The 15,535-nt window shown below is 48.6% G+C and overlaps 1 protein-coding gene across 3 annotated transcripts in view; it reads left to right on the forward strand.

Moving 5' to 3' along the window:
- BAHCC1 (BAH domain and coiled-coil containing 1) overlaps positions 1-15,535 on the forward strand; it is a 171,630-nt gene that overhangs the window by 2,157 nt on the left and 153,938 nt on the right. For 2 of the 3 annotated variants that reach the window (XM_031965624.1, XM_031965626.1), the window contains exon 1: positions 13,013-13,229. The exons of the other annotated variant lie outside the window; for it this stretch is intronic. The gene's annotated coding sequence lies outside the window, so the exon portion shown is untranslated. Of the gene's footprint in view, positions 1-13,012; positions 13,230-15,535 lie in introns of those variants that run through there. 3 annotated transcript variants of the gene reach the window in all.

The following is a 15,535-nucleotide window of genomic DNA, read 5'->3' on the forward strand; positions in this document are numbered from 1 at the left end:
CCTTCTGTTTTAAACATGAAATTTTGCTCCCAAGGAACCGCAGGCAGACCTTACAGGTTCCTCGGTTCCTCCGCAATTTGGACCAGCGTCTCGACCCCAGTCCAGAAACAAAACCAACCAGCAGCGATGGAAACTGAGAACCTTGGTTCGCATCTTTTTCTTGCTGCAGCCAAGCCACGCCATCCTCCCCCCCCCCACCCCCCCATCCTCGCCCCAGTCTCGGGAGGGGAAAGGTTATGAGGGAATAATATCCCTTTGGGGGGGAGTTTTCCCGCCGAAGGTAAATCTCTGTTCTCCTACCCCCAATAGCCTGAAAAGAATCGCATTCATTTGGCAGCAAAGCTGGGTGAATTAGTTGATTGGGAAGTATATTTGCACTACTGAGGAAGACAATTCTTTAAATGATTTCGGAGGAATGGACGTGGCTATTGGCAATAGATTGCCCTTTTTTGCTAGCCCCAGGTTCCAGCTCAGAAGGAAAGAAACAGGAGATTTGCACTTAAGAGGCTCCAGTGGTCGCGCCTGCTCTGGCCCTGTTTTCTCTCCAGGAGGTGCGGGAAGGGGGACGAAAATAAGCTGTAGGAGGGAGGGGAAGAGGGAGGAGAAGGTAGGTCGCGTGAGGGGTCCCCACTAGCCCATTCTCTCGGAGTAAAAGCTAAAATACGCAACTATTTCGCCGATTCCGGAGCTTCTTGCTTGTAATATTCTCCCCTTCCCCCTGGAGCAGGGTAGAAAACGTACAAGGGAGGTTCGGAGATGAAGCGGGTTTGTGATGTAGTCGCTTTTGTGCAAGCCCCTTACCCCGGATTCGGCTTTAGTTCTTAAAAGGATCAAGAAAGAGGGGCGTTCTGCCCCGCTCCACTCCCATCCCTGACCCCGGGCCCCAGAAGTGCAAAGGGCAGTGAGCAGTTTGAGCGCTGGGGAAACTGGGACGTGAGGAAGAAAGAAAATCCTCCCAAAGCGGGACTGGCTCCGCGTCTGGGAGTCTGCTGTAAGAAAGGAGCGGGCGTGTGCGCGTGTGAGTGTGTGTGTGCGTGTGCGTGCCGCCTGGAGCTCCGCAGCCGGGGACGCGGCGAGATCCCGGGCTTGGCCTGGAAGCCCTCGCACCGGCGCTAAGCGGGCCCCCGGGGGGGCTGCTTCTGCCCTCGCCCCGGTACTTCTCACATCCCCCGCTGGAGCCGGAACCCACAAGGCTGCTGAGCTTCGCAGCGTGGCGGGGGCGGAAGATGCAGGCTCGGCGTCTAGGGAGGCAGGATTCGGGGAGTCCGTGGGCGGGTGACGATTGTACAGAAAGGGAAAGAAGTGTGTGTGCGCGCGCGTGTGTGCTGGCAGAGATAAGGAGCATGCTCGGCATGTGTTTGCTCGTGTGTCACATTTTGTGTGTCAGAATCAGGAGCAAGGAACTCGCGGTGGGCTTCTCTTTTTCTGGCAGGAGCTCCCGTGGTCTCTCCTCTCCGCCCCCACCCCTCAGCCTCGTTCCCTCCGCTTTGCCCTCTAGGGTCGGGGTTGGCGGAGAGGCTGGGTCAGGTTGGGGAAAGACCGCGGCCAGGCTGGCTCCTCACAGTGGGGGATCCCGAGGGGGAGGGAGCTTTCCCAATTCCTGGAAAAGGCGGGGGATGGGGGGCGATACGGGGGAGTGGGGGGGGGGGGAGTTTGCAGCGAGCTCTTCCATATCCTGGCGGAAAGGAAAGAAGGAAATGATGGGAGAGAGTGATAGCTGACATTTTCCCTTTCTGCAGTTCTCTTTCCTTCTCAGAGAAATTTTCCTTTCCCCTTCTCCTGAGAGTTGGGATTCACAAAACTGCGGTGGAGGCCGATAAGGGGATAGCAATACCAAGCAGATATTTCTTTCCTTCCCTCCCTTCCTTCCTTCCTTCCTTCCTCCCTCCCTTCCTCCCTTCCTTCCTTCCTTCCTTCCTTCCTTCCTTCCTTCCTTCCTTCCTTCCTTCCTTCCTTCCTTCCTTCCTTCCTTCCTTCCTTCTCTTTTATGGATCGGGATTCCCTGCTGTGAGTCTTGTGCCACAGTGATATTATGCAAGAAGAGAATGTAACAGCAACTAAGTACAACTTTCCTCTATCAGTTCTGATATGGCCCAGTTTAAAATAAAGGATCGGGCCTGAAAGACCACTGGGGAAAAAATTAGAGATATAACTCTACCAGATATTTTCTCTTTCCTAGCCAGTGATGAGTCAGGTAGGTACTTGAACCCCTTAGGTATAATATCAGAGAATCCTGGGGGGAAATTATTTTGACTTCTCCCCAAAGTCTACTCCTTCCTACTCATCCACTCCCTTTCCTAATTCCAGACCTACGCTGATAGTGATACATAATAGTCTTAGAAATAAGCTGGTACTTAGGGGAGTGAAGCCTGCTTTCTGCTCACCTCTAGTGTGGTTCTTTAACAGGGGGGGATGAGCTTTACTGGGAAATGCAGGGAATACCATTCTACTTTTTTTTATGGAAGGACTGAGACTTCTCTCACTGGTGTCTTTGCCTAAGAATAGTTTTCTGTCAGTAGCTAACTGTCCCATTTCCTTATTTCTGCAACTGAAAAGATATAAAAGCCGTTCCCTTCCTCCTTTCCCCGTCAAGAGCACCCAAGTGTAGTCAATCAATAGAGTGTTTACAAAGTTAGCCTATTACCTATAAGAATTTCTAGCAGTAACCATTCACCACTCTTCCCTCTCACCATTTGATCAAGGAAATTAGGGATCAGTTATTGTTTTTCTCTTGGAATCCACACTGGATAAAGTGCTTTAATTTTGCTCTCAGGGGAAGGGGGTTAAGAAGGAATGGACCTATGATTTTACAGGTACAGGAACCTACAAGGGTAGAAATTCCTTGTATTGTGTACAGTCAGCAATTCTTAAGAATAACCAATTATCATGTTTTATATATATGTGTGTGTATATATATATATATGTATGTATGTATATGTATATATATATGTATGTATGTATATATATATATATATATATATATATATATAGTATGTATATATATCAGACTGATTTGAACTCAGGTCTTTCCAATCCTCATGATGTCACATTCCCTGTTAGTGAAAAGTGCATGTGTATAAAACATACCAATTTTAAAAAACCAACAACAATTGTACCTTTGATTTCATTGCCTTCTGCTAAAGAACTTTTTTCTGCTGATGCAGGTCATCTTTAATCTTAGGGAGTTTCTTGGGAGCACTGAGAGATAGTACCTTGTCCAGGGTCACACAGCTTGTATGTAAAAAGGGACAGGTTTGAACTCAATTCTTTATGACTAGGAGGACAGCTTTCTACTTACTATTTTAGCAGAGTGTGTGTGCACACATACACGTATATATTCCCCCAAATGTATCTTATATACTGTGCTTTTTATATACTGAATATCAACGGCTCCACAAGGAAGAGAAGGGAAGGGAAAAAAACATATATGTGTCATATATGAGTGCCAGGCAATGTGCTTATAAGCTTTATCAAATATCTCCACATCTACATGTCCCTTCAAAAAATACTTTTGCAGCTTCTAAGACTATTTATTGATCTCTTTGCCCACCTCTAACGTCATTTTAGCAGATTCCACAGAGGACTGAGCCTTCTAAATTAGAGTAGGGACCAGCCCCTGAGGTTGTGGAAGAGTATATGTTGAGGGCCAGGGGAGTGGAGTTATATCTGCCAGGACCAAGCATTGATTTCTTCTTTCCATTAGTGACCTCATTTGGATTGTACAAATTTGGATTGTACAATCTTCTTCCTCTTCCCCTTGGGAGAAAGGGGAAATTTAACTGAGGGCAGTGGCTAGAATAGGAATGGAAGGTACAGCTTTGAGGGAATGAAGGTAGGAGGGTGTTCTATACCACTCGATTTTAATTTCTAGAGTCCTCAGCAATCTGGATTCTGAAAATCTCTCTTCTTAGTATCTTCCCTCTTACCCTAATGGTTCTGTTAGTCTCCCTACGGTCCCTTTTCTTCCCTTTAATAACAACAATAACAATCATAATGACCCTAATTTTGGTGGGGGGGCGAGTTAGTGTGGTGCTGGAATAGATTTGTCTGTTTATTAAAATCACTTGAATTTAATCCAGATGGGTTTTCTCATTGATAACCTCCCACAACAAGCATACTGAATTATGTTGTCCCTGTGAATACAGTGGGATGGATTTAGCTACAAATTAGGACCCCACATTTAACAAAGCATTATTCACTGAGCTGGGGAGGTAAAGAAAGCAGACTCCTGATCTGGTTGGCACGAACTAACAATAAAAATTAAAACTATGCATCATCCTTAGGGGGAAAAAAGGAGAAAATATACTTATCCAAGTCTTTATCTCAAGGCTATTCCTACAACTCCACCCCACCTCACAATGTCTGAATCTTCTGTTTACACTGCCTTACTATGTATGCACAGTTGTGTCTGTATTTATGTGTATATGGATCTGAACCTACAGAAGTGTATCATATATAAATGTGTGCACAGGTCATGGGATGAATCCCAGCCCTTTTTCTGTCCTTCATTCTTAGCAGAGATCCCTTGCTTCCAAGAGAAATGGAGCTTTTGATTCTGGGGAATCAATGCAGTGCTCTGGGGGTTGTATAAAGAGTCTGGGATATAAAGTATAGCAGAAAACCAAGTTCTAACTTTGAGCTAAAGAAAGGGCTAGTATGTATCCTGTGTGTGTCTGTATATATGTGGGTTGGTATCCTTTTGGACAGATCCAAACTCCCTCGGGGTCCTGCAGTTATATTTATTTTTCTTCTGTTCCTTGATTCTGTATTCCTTCCTATTCTGTTGCCAGCAAGTTCCCTTCCATATCAGCTCTGAACTCAAATCTTGAACAAGGTAGGGAACTACTTGGGGAGAAGCTCCCATCTCTGACAGACATAGGGGAAGAGGTCTGTAGAGGCCTTAAGGCCTCTGCCTAAGGGCCTATCTTACCCTGGCAAGTAATGAAAGGATGGAGCTTCAGGCTCGCATCTATATGGAGTTGGATTGTTCATTAGAGCAACTGGAGGCTGAGATGTTTCCCTGGGGCAATTTTTGAAAGGGACAGTTTCTCTTTTGCTTTGGCCTGTTGTAGCCTGCTACCTCAGGGGCAGGCAAGGGTCAAAGGTCACACTCTCCCTTCAGGGGCTCCTCCTGATGACATAGCTGAGATTTTTACCCCCTTTTCCTCTGTTTTGGATAAACATGCTGAAACAGAACTTAAACTATGCTGAGAACCCCCCCCCCCAAACACACACATATACACATATCTACAAATGTTTGGAAAGAACCCTAGGAATTTACTGGGGACTTTTCACCTCTACTCTTATAGGTGTGGCCTAAGGGAGAACCACCTTAGATTCTTGAGGTTGTTCCTGGGAAGCACATGAAAGCACAGACCTACCAAACCTCATCCTACCTACCACATTCCCCTCCACCCCCCAAACCTCTAGCTATCTGGGAAAACAACATCTTTACTCACTGGTGTTCTCTACTCTCTTTCAGCATAGTCTACCCAGGCCTAAGAGTCGATCGTTTGGCAATTCTACAGGGTACACATCTGTGAAATGGTCTGATGAATTATCGGAGACCTCGGCCTACAGTACACCAATTCTTACAACCCTGGTTAAAAGAATAATACAATAGAAATGTATTCTAGGCATCAGCTAGTTCAAAGAGGGTCTCTTCCTACAGACTCAGTTTGCTGTTAATTTCTAGTAGTATCAGCTGCAGAAGGGCCTAGATCATGTTGGGGTGGGGGAAACACTGTGAAAGACGAAATTCTGGGGATAGAAATTCTGTAGATTGTCATTGGACATTAGTTCAGGGTCCTATTTGTTTTCACTTTTATTTCTTTGTTTTTGCCCTACTTATCTTGAAAGAATACAGACTTTACGAATTATTTTTGGGAAAATTGTCCCTGATGGTTTCAGAAGAGTTTGGGGGACCTGTGCTTCTCTTATCCGGGCCTAAGGGGACCAGAATTGGCTGCTCTATCTCCTTCCTTGGATCTTTTCCCGACCAGTCAAAGCCCAAACCACAAGTCAAGTGTGTGTATAGTGGGAGTGGGGGTGGGGGGGGAGTTGGGAGAGGGAGTTTCTTCTCCCTTACCTTTACCTTACTCCCTTCAAATTTGGGGTCATTTAATGCTTGTTGATTTGAGGCACTCCCAGGTGACTACGGAGGAGATTAGCGGAAAGGCCTGCAATGGCTCCTTTCTCTCCTTCCTACCCTTCGCTAGGAAGAATTGAGTCATTTTTCGTAGTCAAGAAATTGTTTCTAATTTGCTCTTTGACTAATGGCTCTCAGAACAATAGAGAGGCACCAACAATCGCATTAGTCAAAGACACCCAACATACAATTACCCAAGCGTAGATTTGCATCTATCCGGCTCTATTAGGCGCTTATTTAGTGCACTGGGTTAATTCACAATTTTGTGTAACTCACAGGACACCCCCCCCCCCCCCCCGTGGTGGGTTTTGTCGGATATTATTTACGTCGTGTTCGCTAATGGGATGGCGCTTGCTTCTGTGGCTAGGCGCACCCGGGGACTGCAGACATTCGGCAAAGAATCTCAGACTCGAGTGGAATGGATCTTACCACTCTAGGACTCGAGCTCCACTTTCCCTTCCTCCTGGGGATTCCCTTCTGCGGTTCTGTCCCCCGCCCCCGGCCGCAGCAAGCCCTCGGAGCCTTTCCCCTGGCCCCCTCCCACTCTGCGGGGGCTTCCCGAGGCCAGACCGGGCGGAGGGAAGGTGGAAGTGATGCGTGTGTGCCGGGAGTCGGGGGCGTGGGGAAAGGGGCGAGCGCGGCCAGAAGGTGGAGAACACCGCGGATTTCCCGGGAGAATGCATCCCGGGAGAATACCTGGGCCCGCGCAGAGCTGGGCCTCGGTCTGACCCGACTCTAGGTGGGACACCGTGGGTGGCCGAGGTGTCTGGGAGCCACGAGCTCGTGTGTGCCAGGAAAGGTGTGCGCGGTAGAGCCGCACCTCGGGGCGGTGAGAAGGACTCGGTATGGCCCGGGAGACGTGTCTCAGTGCATGACCGCTAATAGGAAGTGATGAGGGTTATCTGGTTCTCCGACTCATCTCCGGGTCTGGAATATGTAACCAGACGCCACCCAATCCCGGGCCAATTTCCAGTTCTATCAAAGGAGGTTTGGGGGGCCTTGGGGCCTGTCTAGATCTCCCCTGCCTCCTGCCACCAGGGCCTTGGGATGGGGTGGGGCAACAACCGGACATCTAATGAGCCTTGAGATATAAGGAACCCTGCAGACTGGGAGGCTACGGGAAGTGGAAGGGAGAAAAGAGCGGAGAAAAGGCCCCAATAGAAAAGGAGAGTGGGAAAAAGTGAGAAACGCATTTATATCGTTGCTTATCTTGGTTTTCCGGGCTGGGAAGAATCGAACCTGCCCAGGCTTCTCTAGTAATTGGAGTTAAACTGGGGAGAGGGGCTCCTGGAGTTGAACGCGGAAGGAGACTCCTAGGCGCCTTCTCTTTCATTTGCAAAAATGAAGGAGATAGCTGCGACCCAGACTCCCAAGTGTAAATATTTACCTCCCCCCAGCCTTATTATCTGCACCCTTTTCTTCCAATCCTTTCCCCCCTTCACCTCCCCCATACACCTTTCTCTATGGAAGGCGAGATTCTACGGGTATCAACATTGTGTTCCTGTAAAATTAAAAGCATTTGTTAGATTTGGACAGCATAAGTGGGGAAGTGGGGGGAGGGGAGGGAGGAAAACCGGAAGGTTATCCCGCTGCTGACCATCCAAATATATTCCTAGCCAGAGCTTTTTTGGGCTAGTCCGACCCTTGCATCTTTCTGAGAGCGGAATAAAGTGATCTTATTTTGGTAGTATAGTGTAACTGGGCAAGGCGGACCGCTTCTTCTGGGCTGGGCATCTGCCAGCAGCCTCGCTGTATACAACAGGCCCTGTCTCTAGCTATTTGCTGTAACAACTGTTTTGAAACAATATTTTTTTTCAATCCCAGTTTTTTTTTTTTTAAGTGAACAGAAGAGGTGGTGGTGGAGGAGAAAGAGGAAGCATGGGAAGAAGAAAAAGAAACAGGGGGATGGAAAGACTAGAGTAAAGGGAAAAATTAAAGGGAGCAAGATAACTGCAGGTTTTTCATTCGTCCCCATCCACGTCCAGAATCATTTCCCTTATGATTAGGAAGGGGAAAAAGCAAGTTTCTGTTTATTCGAAATGTGTATGTGTGTGGAAAGGGAGTCTGGGGCCGGGCTAGTAGGAAAGAAAACGTGATTTAAATTTGTTTTTTTTTTTTTTTTTAAGCAACCCCCAAGCCACTCTAAAATAAAATTGACTAGTATTGATCTTGCCGGATATTCAAGAATTTGGAGGGAAACTACAAACCCAATAGAAACAAAGTATTACCCCTGTGTATATCTTAGCCTTTGTAGGCTTCCCTGCTCCCCCTCCCAAGAGGTTCTTCCACTGCCCCTCGGGTCTTCGGCCTCCTCCCAATCATCTCTTTCCCTTTGTGCTGTGTTTTCATTCCTCGATCCTCCTCCCTAGGTAGTTGGGGGCATTTTCTGGCCCCCTTATAGTCTTAAACCCGTGACTGGAGCACCGCTGGGTGGGGGGAGGGTCCATCAGCCACGCTCCAGGGCTCCTGGACAATTCTTTAAGCGCCCAGGCCCCTTCCCCCTAAGTCCTGGAGGGCTGAGGGCTCCAAGAGCCCCTCCTGGCCCTTAGATTCTTTGCTTGTTCCAGGACCAAGGGGAGGGTCAGTCAGACACCGGAAAAGCTAAGGGCTCCCCTCCCCTCCCCTCCCTTCAGACAAAGGGCAGCAAAGAGAGGGACAGAGGCTTGAGCCCCACTTCCGGGTCCAAGCAAGGCCCAAAGTTCCTTTTCGTAACAGTCTGATAATTTACTGATTTTTTTAAGCAGACAACTCTAAAAACCCATCAAACTTGAAATTTCCCCTCTGTGGTTGTATTAGGTGAAGTTATTTTGTCTGTCTTCCCCTTGTACTTTTTTCCTCTGAAGAAAAAGTTTTATTTTTAAAAATCGGACAATTTAACCTCAAGGATGGGGAGCGGAGGGGAAGGATACATTAACAAGAGTAGACTGAGTGGGAACTTGTATGATTAGGCTGGGAGAATAAGAGCAATAAAAAGGAGGGGGAAAGCAGATGTTTTAAGAAAAGGTCGAGTCCTTTCCTATCCTCAGTTCTGTGTCTCCTTTTACAAAAAAAGACTAATTTGTATTGTGAAGTGCACATTGCCTAAAAGATATTTGCTTTTAGATCTAAACAGCACTCATTTTTCTTATTTCTAAAACTCGAATGGGCATCTTTGAGATTGGATTTCTGATTTAGGTTCTCTGGTGGGGAGAGGAAGGCAGTGGGAGAAAAGGCAGGCGGAGAGCTCGTGGGGAGAAGGAAAGAGGAAAGGGATAGACGACATAGTTCGACTAGAGATACAATAGAGTCTCACCACAGAGCCAGATAAGGGTCTAGGACCCTAACACCGAGAAATCAGTGTATTGTGTAAAAAGATAATAGGTAAAATTAGGGACCGGGTCCCAGAATTTCACTTCCTTCTTGTGATTGGTCCTGGAAGGACACTATGTGCGGCGAGAACCCGTTGCAAACTGGAAAATTCAGGGGATAAAGGAAGAGTGTTGGGACTGGGGTTTTCTAGCTTTGCTCAGCAGATCTTGTGAGCCTTGGTTTTTTCCAAGGGGACTTGATCCAGGTAGTTAAAGAATTTGTTCCCAGTCCTTCCTGGTTTTCTCTTGTCACTTTCTATAACAGCATCTCTCTCCACGCTGCCTTGGCTAGAAGCAAATTCCTCGGCTCTCTTCTCCCTCCTCTCTCCGCTGCACCCGGGTCTGTAGCACAGACACAACCTGGGGATGCAAAGCAGGCAAGCGGGAGGGGGAGGAGAAGAAGGGAGGTGTCTCCTGCCTCTGGTGCACTGGTGTCAGTGAACCGAGCAGCGCCAAATCTCGGCCAGGGACCCGGGAATCGGGGCTTCATGAACGAACCTTTCCTTGCATAGTCCAGGGAACTGAGGACACTCCCTCCCCCCTTCTCCCGTCCCCGTGTACAGAAAACACTCTGGTGTGCAGACATGAGTTTCTGGGGCAAATATTGAGATTTGGGGCAAGAAAAGATTCCAGTAAAGACGAGGAAATCGGTTGCCCCCTCCCCTCCCCCAGCGCTCAGTCCTTTAGGGCTTTCTTCCATTCATCTCCTTTCGAATTTGGAAATCTCACTCTTCTCACTGATCTCAAGTTTTTGACCAATTCGGCTCTGCTCCTCAGACCCCAATCTCTTCTCGGGCTTGGCTCGGACTTTCCGGCTTTCTCCATCTTGGGTCTCGGGTCCCGGCACACATCCCGTTAGCCGGGTTGGGCCGTGCCTAGCAAGACCTCATTCAATCATCTCCCTGCCTAATGAATAGCCGCACGCTAATCGGATCTCGTGGGCGCTTTATGGGGATTTATTTATTCCGCATCTCCAACCCATCGGGAGACTTAGCACAAGCACACAATGGCAAACACTACCCCCCCCCCCGCCAAAAAAACAAACAAACATCTATTTAATCTGAAAGCGCCAAAGTCTCCTGCCCCTCGTGTCCGGAACTGCCGCCCCGCGCCCCGCGGGCTACCTGGGATCGCCCCCCCTTTCTCAGTCAGTCGCCGGAGCCGGGACTTCCTTAAGCAGAAGCGGTAAAACCGCCTCGGCGCGCCGCCGCCGCCTCTCCCTTTGGGCTCTCTCCCTTGCCCCAGTTGGGGGGCTTCGGCCAGGATCTTTGACCGCAAGAGCGGGAGGGGGGAGTCGCGAGTGGCCGGCTGTCTGCTTTTGGGATCCTGGTCTCCGGTCCCCTGCGCGATCCATCTGCCCCCTTTCCCTCGGGGTGTGGGGGGTCCCACTCGGAGGCGCTTCCCAGTGCCTTTTACTAGGACCCTTTCTTTCATCGCTTTTTCCGGGGATGACAGAGGATGAATTTCCTCCCAATCCCCCTCCATTCCTGTACTCTCCAGTTTACCTCCTCGCCTCGGGGCCAGTTCGGAACCTGGGCTTTAGGGCCGGGGGGAAGGGCTCCCGCAGCGGAACCACTGGGCTCCTCACTCAGTTTCCCCGTCTCCTCCCCTCCTCCTGCCCCGCATCCCCTGGGACCCCGGCGAGGAAGAGGGATGAGCAGCAGCCCCGCCATCCCAGGTTTCTCCTTTCCCCAGTTTGGAGACTGCACCCTTCCCCCGACGCAGTCCTAGTCTGACGGCTGAAGGGGAGTCCCCGGAGTCCCAGCCGGTACCCCAACCCTCGGGCCCTCCCACAGGGGCCCCCCCCCACCAATTTTACGCGCTTAATAAAATAAATAAATATGTAGAAATCAGTTTGTGGCATTCAGTCTTCTTCCCCTTTCTCTCTCTGGATTCTCTTTGATCCGCTCTCTCTCTACTCCTCGGCTCCGGGGCCGGTGGGGGTCGACCCTCGGGGATCCTGGAAACCGTCCCTAACTTATCTCCTTTTATCCAGCGGCAAAGGGCCGCCTTGAAACCGCCGGGCCAGTAATTGCTTTTTTCAGGCAGCCCAGTGCGGACTGGACAACAGCCAATCAGCGCCCTGTTTACACTTGGTGATTGACAGCGGGCTGGCACTTTGCCAACCAATCCCAAGCATCCCAAAGGAGAAGGGAGGGGAGGAAAAGGAGCTAGGGACTGGGAGGGGGGGGAGGTTTGGAGGAGAAATCGAGAAAAAAAAAATCAACTCTTGTGCTTAACCCTTTTGTGCCCAGACCTAATGAAACACTTTTTATAGCTTGTGGGTGTATGTAGTCTAGCTTCTAATTTAAAAAAAAAAAAATCTTTCCAGAGGGGGGGAGCAGAGATTCTCAAACAGAAAGAAGAGGAAATAATCCACCTCAATATACTACCGTTAGCTCTCCTCGAGAATCAATAGTGAGATTGGGAACAAATACTAATTACTGTGCAGCGTCCCAGAAGCCTCAGTGCGTAGCACTAATTTCAGGGGATATAAAAAATGATTTCTGATTAAGATAGGGAATTATTCTGAAGGATTTTCTCCCCTTTAAAGGAGGGGAATTTATCGAATTGTGTCCAGCGAAGTGGCTATTTAGAAGCACACAGCGAGGTTTCTGCACATCAACAAAAGACTAGAGATTATTATAACTGCTTAGCTCTTCACCTTTTGATTATAGTTGAGGAAAGCATCATCTTCCCTCTTGGAGACTATTCTCAGTTTCCCATTTTGTTTGCTGTCCCTTTTATACTAAGAATCAGATGGGGGGGGGGGATGGGGAGAAAGACCATCTGTCTGAAAAGAAATGAAATAACTTTATGCAGGGGGTGTAACCCGGTGGCGGGGGTCCTCAAGGGAAAACTGAAGCGGGGCGTAGGCCACATCGGACATAAGGAGGGATGGGGGAGGAGATGGAGTCAAGTGCAAAGCAGGCAAGTCCGGGGGTTAGCGTCCTGGGCTTTTAAAGTAGAGAGGGTCTGCCCTTGTGGGTGACAGCCCTGGAAGACAGCTCTGCTTGTAGTCCGGGCCTATCAATTCGCTGATTCACCGAAACAGTTTTACCTACTACGCGCACACGCGCGCGCGCGTGCACCGGACACACACACACTGCAAAGTTTACATCTGCTTTAAAAGATGGTGTGGTTTCATCCTCGACTTTCCCACAGATTCCCATAGTTCAATATTTCGGCCGTCGTTAAAATGTGAAGACAAAAAAAAAAAAAAAAAAAAAATTCCGGGTCCCCAGCCGCCTCCACGCTCGCACATTTCCACCTCCTCCTCGCTACTCCACATTCTCATTCAGCCAAGTACTGATCTGCGCAGAGAAGCTGCGCAGTTGCACCGCTTGAATTAGGCGCCATTGGGCTCAGTAGTAGCCCTGCTGCTCCCTGATTGGCAGCTCCTTGGCTCGGCGCCAGCCTATTGGGAGGCCTGTTTACGCCGAGTGAGTGGCACGAGCTTATTACAGTGGAGGGCCGCGCAACCAATCAGCGAGTTGGCCCATCTTGGGTGAGTGGCACGAGCTTATTAGTATGCAGGGAGAGTTGCTTTCAGGACTGAGCTGCAGGGTTTGAGAGCCGCTCTGGATGGGCTTGCTATATAGTCGTTGTTGTGGAAGCGGCGCATTTACAGTGCGACAGTCAGCACATTGAAAATACCAATAGGAATACAAAACAAAGTCACATTTACTGATTTAATTGTATTGCATTCAATTGTATCCAGGGAACAGCCTCCAGTAAGTAATTGAAATTGCTTTCATTTTTAAAATTTTTGTCTTTTTTATTATTATTATTTTTCTTTGGGAATTTAAAAATTTTTAAGGAGAAAGCCAGGATTGTGATTTTTAAATATTTTCTTTTAAAATGATTCGTTATAATGTCGAGCAGATTTTTTTTTGTGGAGATGGAAGAAATATATTACATAATATATATACACGTGTGTATATGTATATATATAATGTCGACAGCAGGCGATTTTTTTTTTCTTCTCAAAAATCGTATTGATTTGTTTAAAATTCCCCCCCCACCCTGTTCTCTGCGCCCTTGCTTTGCTCTGAGCGGTTGTTGCCTCGTTATACACTTAGAATTAAAAATAAATAATAAAGAAAACAGATTTTCGTTAGGTCACGATTGGCCCATGGATATAAGGCCGGGCTTATTTTTAATATCGTTAGCAAACGGATCCCCAGCTTCCCTGGAAAATTATGTCCACTGTTACTTGAACGAAAAAAAAAAAAATGCCCTCCCTCCGCCCCAACTTCTCTCTCCCTCTCCTGCCGTCGTCCCTTCCCCAACCCCCCTTCCTCCCAGCAATCTCAGTTTTTTTATGTTTTACCGGCTACTACCACTGCTAGAAAAAAAAAAAAGATTCATTGTAAGACTTTGCCTGCGAGGAAGGTGATTGTGGGGACGCTTGGGCTTCACCGTCTGGGGGAACAGGGAGAGGGAACCTTCCCTTGGCTTCCCTCAGTCCCCGGTGCCTTATTTCTGAAGAAAGATCTCCAAAGGAGAAAAAAATCTGCAGGAAAAATAGAAATGTAAATTTCTGTCCTTCCGCGAGAAAAGTGGTTTTTTTTTTTTGTTTTTTTTTTTTTTAAGGGAGCATTTAATTTTGTAATTTTCACTTTTCGTTTGAGAAAGTCAAAGACGTCTCTTGGTCTGGGGGGAGTTGTAAAGGATGCGAGAGGGAAGGTGCTGAAAGAGAGCTGTGTTTTGGGGCAGGAATCTACGCAGCTTTTACATTTAGTCTCTCTCTTCCCCCCCTCGGGGTCCGAAACTGCAGCTGAAGCCCGCCTGGTAGCGGGATCCCTCGGCCTGGGGTTTTTCAAGCGGGGGATTCTGGGGAGAAAGAGGAGACGACCTGGCTTGCTACGTGGAGAAGGGGGAGGGGAGATATTCTGTTTCTTGGAAAGGAGAAGAATACTCTGCCTTTGCATTTTCCATCTTCTTTTGTTTTCTCTGGAGTGGTGCAGTTCCCGAGCTCCAGATCCCCGCGCGGTAGGGGATAGGGCAGCCGAGCTGCTTGTGCAATTCGCTGTGAGCGGGTTCTGGCAACTTGGGTTCCCTTGGCCTCGGGCTCCTGAGGGAGGGGGAGTAGGGCTGGAGGAGAGCCTGGGAATATCTCCTCCGCCCCAAGGCAGTGGAAGCACACTTCTTTGGTGCCTAACCCCTGCTCCCGGACGATTGAGAGATGGTGCAGGTAGCGGCCTGCTGCTCCCTCCGCCAGCCCCAAGCTCCCTCTCCCTTTGCAGCTCCGCTGCCCTAGCATTCTACGACCCTGGACTAGGCAGTTGAGCGCCCGGGGCCTAAGCTGGGTGCACTCTTGGAGAGAGAAGGAGGGACCCTCGAGAAGAATGGATCTTGATGCGCCGGGGGAAAGTGATTTGGGTTGTAATTTTTTTTTTTTTTTTGCTAATTTAAACAACTGTGTTTATTTTAAAAATCACAACCCGTGTTTTTAACTACAACCAGACGCAGGCTTGGCGACTGCGAGAAGGGAACTGGGTTCTGACTCTGGGACCAACTAGGACCCGAGGGGCCCCTTGAATGCTTCTCCCGAGCTCAGAAATCAAACAAACCGTCCCACTGGGCAGAGTTGCCGAAGAAAGGCGGCGGCTTGCGCTGGGCTTGTCTGGGCCCACGTTTTTTTGACTCTGCGGCCGCCAGGCTCAGCCCTTTGTGTCTTTTCTTTCTCCCTCATTTTTAGTGACTTACTTAAAATGTTATTTTTTCATTTTACTGTTTTATTAGAACGCGGGATCTGTGTCCCTTTTGTAGAAATAAAGTTAGCTCGCGCTCATTCCTTCCTATTTCTTTCACAACCCCTTCCTTCGGGTTTTTACACTAATTCTCCTTTTCCTTTCTCGACCGGCTTGTCTGGGGAAACGTGACTGGGTTTGAGCCTTAGCGGAGGTTGCTGCTCGCTCCATTCAGAGCTTCCAGTCACCTTCCCCGGAATCTAGAGAGCAGAGATGAGCGGAACGTGGTGTGGGAGAAGGGAAGAATCCCTGACTGGGGAGCAGCTAAAGTGGTAGCTGGACTA

Source organism: Sarcophilus harrisii, chromosome 4 (assembly GCF_902635505.1).
Source record: "Sarcophilus harrisii chromosome 4, mSarHar1.11, whole genome shotgun sequence".
Classification (NCBI taxonomy): Eukaryota; Metazoa; Chordata; class Mammalia; order Dasyuromorphia; family Dasyuridae; genus Sarcophilus; species Sarcophilus harrisii.